Genomic DNA, 15,178 nt, shown 5'->3' on the forward strand with positions numbered 1-15,178 from the left:
TATATGAAAACAAAGTGTAGACTTTGGGAGAACTACTTGATGGTCGTAAGGTTGTTAGGTACATATGGATTTTAAAAGGAAGACAGACAATGATGGTAAGTATCACCATTAAGAAAACTCGACTTGTCGTTAAGATGTTTTCCGACAAGCTCAAGGAGTTGACTACGATGAGACTTTCTCACTCGTAGAAATGCTAAGAGTCTGTTGGAATTATGTTAGCGATTACTGCATTATTTATGAAATCTTGTAGATAGGATGTCAAAACATTGTTTCCTCGACGATTTTTTTGAAGAAAGGTTGTATGTGATACAACCGGAAGGTTTTGTCAATCCTGAAAGATGCTAATAAGTATGCAAAGCTCCAGCAATCCTTCTAAGGACTGGAGTGAGCATCTCGGAGTTGGAATGTATGCTTTGATGATGATCAAAGATTTTTTGGGTTTATACAAAGTTTATGAGAAACTTGTATTTCCAAAAGGGTGAGTGGGAGCACTATAGAATTTCTGATGAGTATATGTTGTTGACATATTGTTGATCAGAAATGATGTAGAATTTCTGGAAAGCATGCAGAGTTATTTGAAAAGTGTTTTTCAATGGAAAACCTGGATTAGGCTACTTGAGTATTGAGCATTAAGATCTATAAGGATAGATCAAAACGCTTAATGGTACTTTCAAATGAGCACATACCTTGACATGATCTTGAAAATGTTCAAGATGGATCAGTCAAAGAAGGAGTTCTTGCCTGAGTTGTAAGGTATGAAGTTAAGACTTAAAGCTCGACCACGGCAGAATAGAGAGAAAGGACGAAGGTCGTCCCCTATGCTTAAGACATAGGCTCTATAGTATGCTATGCTGTGTACCGCACCTGAAATGTGCCTTGCCATGAGTCAGTCAAGGGGTACAAGAGTGATCTAAGAATGGATCACAGGACAGCGGTCAAAGTTATCCTTAGTAACTAGTGGACTAAGGAATTTTCTCGATTATGGAGGTGGTAAAAGAGTTCGTCGTAAAGGATTACGCCGATGCAAACTTTGACACTAATCCAGATTATTCTGAGTAGTAAACTGGATTCGTATAGTAGAACAGTTATTTGGAATAGCTCCAAATGTAGCATAGTAGTTGCATCTACAAGATGACATAGAAATTTGCGAAGTACATACGGATCTGAAAGAATCAGACCCGTGGACTATAACATCTCTCACAAGTATAACATGATCAAACCAGAACTCATTGAGTGTTAATCACATGATGATGTGAACTAGTTTAGTGACACTAGTAAACTCTTTGGATGTTGGTCACATGGCGATGTGACCTGTGAGTGTTAATCACATGACGATATGAACTAGATTATTGACTCTAGGGCAAGTGGGAGACTGTTGGAAATATGCCCTAGAGGCAATAATAAATTAGTTATTATTATATTTCCTTGTTCATGATAATCGTTTATTATCCATGCTAGAATTGTATTGATAGGAAACTCAGATACATGTGTGGATACATAGACAACACCATGTCCCTAGTAAGCCTCTAGTTGACTAGCTCGTTGATCAATAGATGGTTACGGTTTCCTGACCATGGACATTGGATGTCATTGATAACGGGATCACATCATTAGGAGAATGATGTGATGGACAAAGACCCAATCCTAAGCCTAGCACAAGATCATGTAGTTCGTATGCTAAAGCTTTTCTAATGTCAAGTATCATTTACCATGAGATTGTGCAACTCCCAGATACCGTAGGAGTGCTTTGGGTATGCCAAACGTCACAACGTAACTGGGTGGCTATAAAGGTACACTACAGGTATCTCCAAAAGTGTCTATTGGGTTGGCGCGAATCGAGACTGGGATTTGTCACTCCGTGTAAACGGAGAGGTATCTCTGGGCCCACTCGGTAGGACATCATCATAATGTGCACAATGTGATCAAGGAGTTGATCACGGGATGATGTGTTACGAAACGAGTAAAGAGACTTGCCGGTAACGAGATTGAACAAGGTATCGGGATACCGACGATCGAATCTCGGGCAACTATCGTACCGCTAGACAAAGGGAATTGTATACATGATTGATTAAGTCCTTGAGATCGTGGTTCATCTGATGAGATCATCGAGGAGCATGTGGGAGCCAACATGGGTATCCGGATCCCGCTGTTGGTTATTGACCGAAGAGCGATCTCGGTCATGTCTGCATGTCTCCCGAACCCGTAGGGTCTACACACTTAAGTTTCGGTGACGCTAGGGTTGTAGGGATATGTATATGCAGTAACCCGAAAGTTGTTTGGAGTCCTGGATGAGATCCCGGATGTCACGAGGAGTTCCGGAATGGTCCGGAGGTAAAGAATTATATATAGGAAGTGCTATTTCGGCCATCGGGACAAGTTTCGGGGTCACCGGTATTGTACGGGGACCACCGGAAGGGTCCCGGGGGTTCACCGGGTGGGGCCACCTGCCCCGGGGGGCCACATGGGCTGTAGGGGGTGCGCCTTGGCCTGCATGGGCCAAGGGCGCCAGCCCCAAGAGGCCCATGCGCCTAGGGTTAAGGAAGGGAAGAGTCCTAAAAGGGGAAGGCACCTCCGAGGTGCCTTGGGGAGGAGGGACTCCTCCCTTGGCCGCCGCCCCCCTAGGAGATTGGATCTCCTAGGGCAGGCGCCCCCCCCTAGGCTCCCTATATATAGTGGGGGAAGGAGGGCCTCTCTATCCACGCCTTTGGTGCCTCCCTCTCCCTCTCCAACACCTCCTCCTCCTTCATAGAGCTTGGCGAAGCCCTGCCGGAGTACTGCAGCTCCACCACCACCACGCCGCCGTGCTGCTGTTGGAGTCACCTTCCATCAACCTCTCCTCCCCCTTGCTGGATCAAGAAGGAGGAGACGTCGCTGCTCCGTACGTGTGTTGAACGCAGAGGTGCCGTCCGTTCAGCGCTAGGATCATCGGTGATTTGGATCACGACGAATACGACTCCATCAACCCCGTTCTCTTGAACGCTTCCGCGCGCGATCTACAAGGGTATGTAGATCCACTCCTCCCTCGTTGCTAGATGACTCCATAGATAGATCTTGGTGACATGTAGGAAAATTTTGAATTTATGCTACGTTCCCCAACAGTAGGTTGGTGTGTCGGGGCTTGGGTGAAGACCATGTTTCAGCCTTGGCCCTGTGGCAGGTGATGGCGGTGTTTGCAGGCATCATAGACCATCTCGGAGGCATCGCTGCATTGTTGTAGCACCCCTCTGAAAGTGCAACTATCCCTAGGTGGTTTTGGTAATTCATAACAACATATAGCTCATTGAGCTAATGCTATTCCAAGATGATTATTTCAAGAAAGCTCAATGATTGGCATGGCATGGATGTGAAAGTGGAACCCTCAAAATGCTAAGGACAAAGGATTGGCTCAAGCTCAAAAGCTCAAGACTCTTCATTTTATATTTTAGTGATCCAAGATCACATTGAGTCTTTAGGAAAAGCCAATACTATCAAGGAGGGATGAGGTGTTGCTTAATGAGCCTCTTGCTTCATGTGCTTAGTGATATGCTCCAAAATCCCTCAACTACTTTCCCATATCCACATTTGACCTAAACCCTAAGCCAAACTCGGTCCTACCGATTCTTCCTATCCGGCGCCACCGAGTTTCACTTGTCATTAGCCACTACCAAACCCTAGCAATTCGGTCCTACCGAAAGGGATCTCGGTCTCACCGAGATGGGGTTGCAAACTCTCTGTTTCCCTTTCGTAACTTTTCGGTCTCACCAAAAGAGCGAATCGGTCCCACTGAGATTCCAATGTAAATTCAGTGTTTCCCCTTTGTAACTTTTCGGTCTCACCGAAAGAGCAAATCGGTCCCACCGAGTTTGCCTGACCAACTCTCTGGTTAGCTAATTACCAAATTCGGTCTCACCGAGTTTGTGTAATCGGTCTTACCGAGATTACGTTATGCCCAAACCCTAACCATATCGGTCCTACCGAGTTGCATGTCAGTCCCACCGAAAATCTCTAATGGTCACTAGGTTTACATTTTCGGTCCGACCGAGTTTATTGATTCGGTCCCACCGAGATTGGAAAAGTATGTAACGGTTGGATTTTGTGTGGAGGCTATATATACCCCTCCACCTCCTTCTCATTCGAGAAGAGAGCCATCAGAACACACACACCATTCCAACTCATATGTTCTGAGAGAGAACCACCTACTCATGTGTTGAGACCAAGATATTCCATTCCTACCATATGAATCTTGATCTCTAGCCTCTCCAAGTTGCTTTCCACTCAAATCTTCTTTCCACAAAATCCAAATCCTATGAGAGAGAGTTGAGTGTTGGGGAGACTATCATTTGAAGCACGAGAGCAAGGAGTTCATTACCTACACACCATTTGTTACTTCTTGGAGAGTGGTGTCTCCTAGATTGGCTAGGTGTCACTTGGGAGCCTCCAACAAGATTGTGGAGTTGAACCAAGGAGTTTGTAAGGGCAAGGAGATCGCCTACTTCGTGAAGATCTACCGCTAGTGAGGCAAGTCCTGTGTGGGCGATGGCCATGGTGGGATAGACAAGGTTGCTTCTTCGTGGACCCTTTGTGGGTGGTTGCTTCTTCGTGGACCCTTCGTGGGTGGAGCCCTGTGTGGACTCGCGCAACCGTTACCCTTGAGTGGAGCCCTGTGTGGACTCCCGCAACCGTTACCCTTCGTGGGTTGAAGTCTCCATCAACGTGGATGTAGGATAGCACCACCTATCCGAACCACGGGTAAAACACCCGTGTCTCCAATTGCGTTTGAATTCTCCAAACCCTTCCCTTTACATTCTTGCAAACCCTTCCCTTTACATTCTCCAAACCCTTCCCTTTACACGGGTAAAATACCGACTCCGTCAAGGAATCCAAGTTGGATGTGCTTCAAAGCCAACTTGACAAGTTCAAGATGAAGGGTGGTGAAGGTGTCGCCGAAATGTACTCTAGGCTTGCTCTCATCACAAATGAGATTGCCGGCTTAGGAAGTGAAGAGATGACCGATAAATTCATCATCAAGAAGATTCTAAGAGCCTTGGATGGAAAATATGATACCGTGTGCACATTGATCCAAATGATGCCCAATTACAAAGATCTCAAGCCAACGGAGGTGATTGGAAGAATTGTTGCTCATGAGATGTCACTTAAGGATAAAGAGGAACTTCATAACAAATCAAGTGGTGCCTATAAAGCCTCATGTGAAGCCCCTACATCATCAAGTGAGAAACAAGACTTCAATGAAGAATTGAGCTTAATGGTGAAGAACTTCAACAAGTTCTACAAGAGTAGAAGCAAAGATAGAAGCTCCAAGTCAAGGTCCTACAATGACAAAAATTCTTCTAGTCGAGAGCGAAACTGCTACAATTGTGGAAGACCCGGACACTATTCCAATGAGTGTACGGCTCCCTACAAGAGAAGAGAAGATTCTCCAAAAAGAAGAAGCAAAGGATCACCACCAAGAGAGAGAAGGAGTAGAGATGATCGTTATGAATGAAGATACTCACGGAGAAGCAAGGATTCGAAAAGGAAGGAAAAATCATCAAGGAGCTACACAAGACGAAGACATCAAGCTCATGTTGGTGAATGGGTATCCGGCTCCGACTCCGACAGCCACTCCGAGAGAAGTTATGACTCCGACTCCGAAGATACTCAAGATGAAGGTGTTGCCGGTCTAGCACTTGTGTCAACCAACTCCTACGACATATTTGACTCACCAAATGAAGGAATTGGAAGATGCTTCATGGCCAAAGGTCCTAAGGTAACACACCCCGAGTATGTTGATTTCAATAGTGATGAAGATGACTTGTTAGGTGATGATTTGCTTGTTGACAACTCTAGTGATGAATACTATGATGAAATGTCAATTAAACATGCTAATCAAGATAAAACGAATGACAATGATAAGGAGAAGATTGAGGCCCTAACTGAAGAACTAAACACTCTTAAGTTAGCTCATGAAACCATCTTCGAAGATCATCGAGAACTTTTAAGAGCTAATGAGAAATTACGCTTTGAAAAGCTCAATCTTAAGCAAGAGCATGAGTTCTTAAAAGCAATCAATGATGATCTCCACAAGAAAAGTTCTTCTTACATTGCCAAGCGTTTACTCTTATCCACTTACATGCCTCAAGTCAAGTCTAGTAACAAGAACAAGAAAGATTCTTCCTCTAGCAGTAACAATGATCATGCTAAATCCAATATTGTTGCTTCTAGTAGTTCTCTTGATTCCACTAATGATTCTCTTAGCCAAGTTACACTTGAGCAAGAAAATAGCTTATTGAAGGGAATTATAGAGAAAGGAGTGTACAAAAGCCTTGCCGGGAGTAAGCAATTCGAGGAAATTGTGCACAAGCAAGGAATGCACCGGAAGAATCAAGGTGTTGGTTTTGAATGAAAGTTCAATGCCAATGGAGTTGAGTGGGAAGAAGATCAATACCCCAAGACAAAGTTTATTCCTCAACAAGAGAAGTATGATACTTCTTTCAAGGGGACACAAGCTCAAGATGATCTTCCACCACAAGACTACAAGCAAAAAGGCAAGGACAAGCTTCAAGAGGAAATTGATGCATTTGAAGAAGCTCCAAAGACCTTAGTCAAGTGGATTCCCAAGACTACTTCAAGTTCCACTTCATCAAGTACGACTACAACTCCAAGGATTCCCATCAAGATGGTGTGGATCCAAAATAAGAAGAACTAGAGAGTTCTTGAGGGTGACTCCGCCAACATACTTCACTCTTATCATTTTGGCAAGAACAAGTGCAATCAACTTCCACATCTTGCACTAGTTCAAGGAGTCACAAACCCTCTTGTTGGTAAGACAAGGGACAAGGTAATCTAAAAGTTTTCATGGACATCATCTTTGTGTGCATCACTCTATGTCTATGGATATCCTTGTTTGTTCCTTGTGGGACTAACCCATGTAGGTATTGAAAGTGCAATTCACTCAAATGGATAGCTCCAGGAGATCTACATCAACATTGAGCATCCACATCTTCAATATCTACATGAAGTCATCATCGACAAAACCCAAGGTTAGTTCATCCCTCTTAGGGGGGATATCACATCTAGGGGGAGCTTTACTCTAAGACTGAGCTAAAGCAACTCTAAAGATGTGAACACAACAATGCTTTATGTAAAAGTGGTAACCCCACTTGAGCTTAAATGATGAGTATGACCTATGATCAAGCGTTCTCACTTGACTCCTAAGTCAATATACTCATATATAGATGACCTAGTCATCGCAAATTGCTTGATAGATGCTAGAATTGGTTGTGCATGCCTTGCCACATATTTGATTTGCCATCTTATTGTGTGAGCATGCTGGTTGCATATTTTACTCATTCGAGGACATCCACTTGTTGTTTTGATTGTTTGGTTTTATCTTCTTTTGCCAAGTGGATGGACAAGAATGCCTAAGAACCTCCTCTAGCTATCTATGCTTTTCTCGTCTCAAACTCTATTCATGCTGCATCACAAAATTTGATCAAGTCAGATTCGAACCACTCTGTGTGAGGAGCACTCGGAGTCCCCGATTCGTCATAGACTTAAACTTCCAAAACCTCTTTATGATTCTCGGTCTGACCGATACTCCACTTTCGGTCCAACCGAGATCATTAAGTTGATCTAGGTTTTCGATCTCGGTGCAACCGATTTGAACATTTCGGTCACACCAAGTTTCAGTAACTGATGCAGTTATGAATCTCGGTGCCACCGAGTTATTCCACTCGGTCACACCGACAGGGTCGGGCTATATATAGTCACGGGCAAAATTTGGAAATTTCTCTGAACCCCTTCGCCCGCGCGATAGCCTGCTCTGCCTCGTGGTCTCCGGATCGTCTTCTCGCCGCCCGCCGCCTCCAGTCGCTGGTCTCCGTCGCCGTCAACGGGAATTCTGCCCCGCCGTTGCCGCCGTAGCAAGTCTCCGCCGAACTAGGGTATGGACTTGATCACGGTGCTATTCCCCGTACAATTCCTAGCACATTGTGTTCTTCATGATTCTTTCCATGATTGAAACACTCCTATCCAGTCAATGCGCCCGTAGATTAGCTTTGATTCGAAAATTTTAGGGTTAGGCTTCCGCCAAAACCATCTCGGACCCACTGAGTTGAAAAACTCGGTCCCACCGATTTGGCTTATGCCATTGCACAAGTGAGACTCGGTCTGACCGAGAATTACTTATCTGTGTGACCGATTTTGGAACTCAGTGAAACCCTAGCAGTCTCGGTGCCACCGAACTGTGACTCGGTCCAACCGAGTTCAGCAGTTCAGGTGCCAAAACTGCTTCCGTATCACCGAGTTTAAAAATCGGTAGATCCGGGATGATTTCAGTGGGAAACTAAAACTAAGTTTTTGGGTCATTCTTTTGCAAAAATCTCTGCATTTTGTGATGCTCATCCTTTCTACCTCATCTATAATCTGTTCACAGGGTCAGCAGTCAGTTTGCAGCATGTTTGATCAAAGTGATAGCCAAAACATGTCAGAGCAGCAGGTGCACATGAGTGAGGGCACTAGTCCCTCAACTTCTTCAGATGAGGCAGCAGGAGCACCCCTAGCAACTTGCCAAAGGCTGCCACGAGACAGAGGAAGAAGAGGACTTCAGATTCCGAAGATGAGGACTATGTGGCAAAGGAAGAGGCCACTTCCAAGAGAGTTGAGCCAGCTCAAGGCACAAAGCCAGGGCTAAAAATCAAAAGGCCAGCAGGCAGGCAGCCCATGTCAAAGGCAAGAGCCTCAACTGAGAAGCCCACTTCCCAAGAGCCAGTTGCTGCAGAAGGCAAGAAGAGGAAGGAAAGGGTCAAGAAGACCGTAGCTAGAGTGCTTGGCAAAGCTTCCATCATGGAAGAGGAAGAAGAAGAAGAGGTAGCTGCACCAGCACCCAAGGCACCCAAGCTAATGGGAGATGCCATAAAATCAGGGGGAGCTGCTTCCAAGGCCAAGCCAGCTCCAAAGCCAAAGCCAAAGAGGAACACAAGAAGCATTCCTGCAGCTGAGAAGAACAAGGCCCCAGTGCCTGAGACTGTTGCTGAAGAAGGGGATGAAGAGCAAATTCTGAGAAAGCTAAAGCCCAAGATCCCAGACCACAACGATGCTCATCCTGTGGCTGAGGACATGAAGCTCAGGAGAGATTCAGGGCTGAGGAACTAGAGAGAAGCAGACTCATATGCTTCAAGGAGAAGGACAGCAGTTGACTACAGGTTTCACACCAAGGAGCAGCAGGATTTCTATGAGACTGTTTTGCTAGATAAGAAGCCAATTGTCTGTGACATGAGATGGGTCGACTGGACCTACATGAGGGAGAAGGAGGAACACTACCCAGGAGTATATGACAGCTTTAATGCTTGTGGGGTTGCTGACTTTGTTGGGCAGAAGCTCACAAAGTGGAACGAGGAACTGATCATGCAATTCTACTCCACGGCACATTTTTATCCAGATGGGAGGATCACATGGATGTCTGAGGGTATGAGGTACCAATCCACTGTTGAGGAATGGGCAAAGTTGATTAATGCCCTAGAGGAGCATGATGATGACATGGACATATATGCTAAGAAGAAGATGGACCACAACTCAATGTCCAATATGTACAAGGAGATCCCAAATGAAGCACTTGATACTTTCAAGTTTGGCTCAGTGCATTATCTTCTATCAGGTCTGCCTACGATCAATTGGATACTAAGGCACACCTTACTGCCCAAGTCTGGAGATCACAAGATGATCAGAGGCCATGCTATCAACTTGCTACATGTGTTTGATGTGCCTCAGAAGTTCAAGGTGATGAGCCTCATAGTGGAAACAATCAAGAGGACTGCAGCAGATCAGAAGAGGAGTTGCGGATATGCCCCTCAAATTCAGGAGCTCATCAACTCCAAGATGGGCACGGGCATATATTTATTGGACAAGGAACATTTGCCCATCTGTCCATATTTTGAGGACAATCAAGTTGTCATGACTGAGAACGAGCCATCATCTGCCCAAGCATACGCAAAGAAGGAGAAGGCGAGGAAGGAGAAAGCTGCCAAGATGCCTACTCAAGAGGAGGCATCTGAATACTTCTTGAAGACCAAACAAGAGTAGCTTGGTTACTTGACTGCATCCACGCTGAGGATTGAGCAAAGTCTGGCCACTCTCACTCAAAATCAGCAGAGCCTAGAGAGAATCATGGAACAGAAGTTCTATGACTTGGATGTCAAAGTAACGGAAGTTCAGTCTGCAGTGGAGCAGCTCCAGGAGGACATGCAGGAGAGGAGAGGCAGGACTACCACTCATGCCTTTGCCAGAGTGCCACGAGGCCCGAGGTCATCTGCCGTGCCAGTTGTTGACATCAGAGCCACCACTTCAGCACTAGCTACAGCCTCAGTTCCACCAGCTCCAGCATCTACTTCAGCTCCAACTCCAGCGTCTACTTCAGCGTCTACCGAAGCCTTCATCCTTGGAGTGATCCGAACTCCACCACCACCAGAAGATCAAGCCTGAGCGTCGATCTAGCACTATGCATTTTCTAGGAACTTTTTGGTAACTTGTTGCCAAAGGGGGAGAAGATGTATAGATCATAGGCTTCGAGAGAGAGTGTGTGTTGCTTTTTTTCTCTCTTGCTTTATTCGGTGGTTTTGGTTTTTCGAACTTGTTTGCTTTTGAGTGCTTAAGATACTATGCTTGTGAGACATTGATGATCATGTGTTTGATCATAAGCTACACTTAATGTTTGCTTAATATTATCATCTTATCTATCTTATGTGATCATTCACTATTCTTGGTGATGAGTGCATGTATTTCATTCTTATCATTTTAAGCGCTCCACCAAGATGTATGTGACATGGAAGAGTAACCCATGACTCTAACTCTTTGTGCATTTGCAGTCCAAAGCAAATTTTAAATATGCACAAATTTAGGGGGAGCTCTTACTTATCACATACTCCTTAAAGCGACGATATATTTCATGCTTATTATCATTTGTCGAAGCTTTGATCTATATGTTGTCATCAATTACCAAAAAGGGGGAGATTGAAAGTGCAACTATCCCTAGGTGGTTTTGGTAATTCATAACAACATATAGCTCATTGAGCTAATGCTATTCCAAGATGATTATTTTAGGAAAGCTCAATGATTGGCATGGCATGGATGTGAAAGTGGAACCCTCAAAATGCTAAGGACAAAGGATTGGCTCAAGCTCAAAAGCTCAAGACTCTTCATTTTATATTTTAGTGATCCAAGATCACATTGAGTCTTTAGGAAAAGCCAATACTATTAAGGAGGGATGAGGTGTTGCTTAATGAGCCTCTTGCTTCATGTGCTTAGTGATATGCTCCAAAAACCCTCAACTACTTTCCCATATCCACATTTGACCTAAACCCTAAGCCAAACTCGGTCCTACCGATTCTTCCTATCCGGCGCCACCGAGTTTCACTTGTCATTAGCCACTGCCAAACCCTAGCAATTCGGTCCTACCGATAGGGATCTCGGTCTCACCGAGATGGGGTTGCAAACTCTCTGTTTCCCTTTCGTAACTTTTCGGTCTCACCGAAAGAGTGAATCGGTCCCACCGAGATTGCAATGTAAATTCAGTGTTTCCCCTTTGTAACTTTTCGGTCTCACCGAAAGAGCAAATCGGTCCTACCGAGTTTGCCTGACCAACTCTCTGATTAGCTAATTACCAAATTCGGTCTCACCGAGTTTGTGTAATCGGTCTTACCGAGATTACGTTATGCCCAAACCCTAACCATATCGGTCCTACCGAGTTGCATGTCAGTCCCACCGAAAATCTCTAACGGTCACTAGGTTTACATTTTTGGTCCGACCGAGTTTATTGATTCGGTCCCACCGAGATTGGAAAACTGTGTAACGGTTGGATTTTGTGTGGAGGCTATATATACCCCTCCACCTCCTTCTCAATCGAGAAGAGAGCCATCAGAACACACACACTATTCCAACTCATATGTTCTGAGAGAGAACCACCTACTCATGTGTTGAGACCAAGATATTCCATTCCTACCATATGAATCTTGATCTCTAGCCTCTCCAAGTTGCTTTCCACTCAAATCTTCTTTTCACAAAATCCAAATCCTATGAGAGAGAGTTTAGTGTTGGGGAGACTATCATTTGAAGCACGAGAGCAAGGAGTTCATTACCTACACACCATTTGTTACTTCTTGGAGAGTGGTGTCTCCTAGATTGGCTAGGTGTCACTTGGGAGCCTCCAACAAGATTGTGGAGTTGAACCAAGGAGTTTGTAAGGGCAAGGAGATCGCCTACTTCGTGAAGATCTACCGCTAATGAGGCAAGTCCTGTGTGGGCGATGGCCATGGTGGGATAGACAAGGTTGCTTCTTCGTGGACCCTTTGTGGGTGGTTGCTTCTTCGTGGACCCTTCGTGGGTGGAGCCCTGTGTGGACTCGCGCAACCGTTACCCTTGGGTGGAGCCCTGTGTGGACTCGCGCAACCGTTACCCTTCGTGGGTTGAAGTCTCCATCAACGTGGATGTAGGATAGCACCACCTATCCGAATCACGGGAAAAACATCCGTGTCTCCAATTGCGTTTGAATTCTCCAAACCCTTCCCTTTACATTCTTGCAAGTTGCATGCTTTACTTTCCGCTGCCTATATACTCTTTGCATGCTTGCTTGAATTATGTGATGATTGCTTGACTTGTCCTAAATTAGCTAAAATCTGCCAAGAACTAAAATTGGAAAAAGGTTAAGTTTTTATTTGGTCAATTAGTCTAATCACCCCCCTCTAGACATACTTTCGATCCTACACCCTCCCACATGGATCAGGCTTCAGGGAAAACCATAGATCATGTGTGATCGGGCGATGGCGTTGCCTTGCCGTCATTTCCCCTGTCAAGGGCTTCGTCCTTGGAGTTGGGCATCAGTGTAGTATTTAACGATGAGAGTGGCGGAGTCAGAGACGTCGGAGGAGGAGATGATGTCAACCATCCGACGAACCATGCATGCCTGCTCCTTAGCTAGCAGGCGGCCTTGGCTTCAGTTGCCACCTTCTTCGCCACCTCGCGCTTCGGCTGCTCGATGGCAAGCCAGAGCGCCTACGCATTCTTGCGGCGGAGATGTCGGACGCATGTCACCACCGTGGTGAGTAAGAGACCGCCGCGAGGACTTGGTCGTCCAAATCTACCGACGCGTGCACGCACGCCGGCCGGTGGACATCAACTCCACCACCACCCTCTCCCTTTTCCATTGCCTCTCGTGGCGTGCGGCGCGCACCTCGAATTCGGGCATCCACATCACGATGGTATCGGTGTGGCACGATGATTCAAGATGGCCGGAAACGCGAGCAAGGAGAGAAAGGCTTGGAGAGGGGCGCAAGGGCAGCAGACCGGAGGTGGCACAAAGTGCATGGAGCTGCGTGAGCGCCGTCGTCCGCACCGTGTCGCCAGGCGACAGGGTACAACGCGGAGCCAGAGCTTCCGGGCACTGAAGGGGCTGTCCGCCCGGTCGGTTTGGGAGCCCCGTTCAGCTCCGTGTCACTACTCACTAGCGAAGGTTATTTTGCCGGGAGAAAATGTATTTAAATCCTGGAATAACTGGTTTACGGCAAAGAAACAGAATGTTCGGCCGAACTGAACGATACTATAAAAAGCCATAATACGTAATCCGACCGGCATTACGCTAGCTCTACTGGGACTGGTACTATTGTTTTTGGTTGTTGTCCCGTTCATTCAATTCATAATAGTCGAGTCAAGATTCGACTCACCTTGCACTTTTTTCTGCAGGGTCCTTTGCTCTCTTTTCTTTATTACTAAAGATAAAGAAAAAGTCGAGTGACCTTACTCCGTGGCAGCTTGCACCAGCCAATGATCAGGCAAAAACCCTCCCGAACCGGTAGGCGGTAGCATTAGTTATCGTTTCCCGATCGGCAGTGTTTGTCGTACGCAGCCGGTTGCCACTAACAAATTACGTGAGGCACCGAGCCACGCAACCAGTTTGAACCATTCCTAAAAATATACTCTATATTTTCCAAAAAAAAAATACTCTATGTAAAATAGAAAAGCGAGGAAGTTGACGTCGAAGTCCTGTCCTTTCCCGGGTGTATCACACACATCATCGAGGGAGAAACACTAGTTCTTGCTGTCCGAAAGATTATGCATTTCCATTGGTTCAGAAAAAAAAAGTAGTATCCGTGAAGCACTTCCTAGCGAAGCCCTAGCGGAATGAGCTGTGTGTGGTACCATTGTTCACATCCGGTTTCAGTGCAATACCATGATCAATGACCACGGCGCACACGAAGTGACACTCCCTCAGTTCCCAAGGGCGGAGCCAGGATTTAGGTACAGGGAGGGCCAAACAACAATGAAGTGAACAAATATTTGTGCCCCACATGCTATCCAATAGTTTTGTATTCAAGCATCATTCACATTTAACTTTGCTTAGACAAACAAATTATTTTGCAGCTAGAGCGTGTCTAGCGATAGCTAATATTGGTTACACGCACCAAGAAGACGAATTTGATAATCTAACTACTCTAAAATGTGAAATGAAATGCATTGCTACAAAACATTTCCATATGAAAATTTAAGAATACGAACTAGAATAATCATGTATAATAAAATGGTTGGCTTTTAGCTTGCATTTATATATGTTGTTCAATGACAAAATCATTGGTTGTATTAGGAAATTCTATTGTTCTTTTAGCAAAAAATGATCGGCATTGTGAAAATACATACATAGCGAATTAAACCCAGCCCCTCCCAGTCCCCTCTGCCACTAGGGATCCGCTAGTCGGCGTTGGCAGGCCCGCGATAACCATCATTGTTTATGGATGCTTGACGAAGCATTGTCGGTTCGAAGCTTTCGAATGATTGCAGCGCGCATCACAAATCACACAATCAAAATAATTAAAATCTGATGTAGAAGTTCAACATCATAAAAGATGAGAATTGAGAGAGATTAGTTGGTGGCTGCAACATGAAGAATTAGTGATTGCAGCAGCATGTGGCGTCATATGAATCGGATCTTAAGAAGGGAGAGTAGAGACAAGGCAGACGGCAGCGGCGGCACATCGCTAATCCACGCAAGCACTAATCACGGGAGATAATGCATAACGCTAGAAGATTGGAGGAGGCCAATCGTGTACTTTGACTTAGAAAACAACTATCCAATGGGCCTGTATGTGGGCCTTTTTTCCCTTCAGAATTCACGCAAACTAATTGTTGATATTTAATGTTCGCTCAAGCGTTTTGG

Source organism: Triticum dicoccoides, chromosome 7A (assembly GCF_002162155.2).
Source record: "Triticum dicoccoides isolate Atlit2015 ecotype Zavitan chromosome 7A, WEW_v2.0, whole genome shotgun sequence".
Taxonomy (NCBI): Eukaryota; Viridiplantae; Streptophyta; class Magnoliopsida; order Poales; family Poaceae; genus Triticum; species Triticum dicoccoides.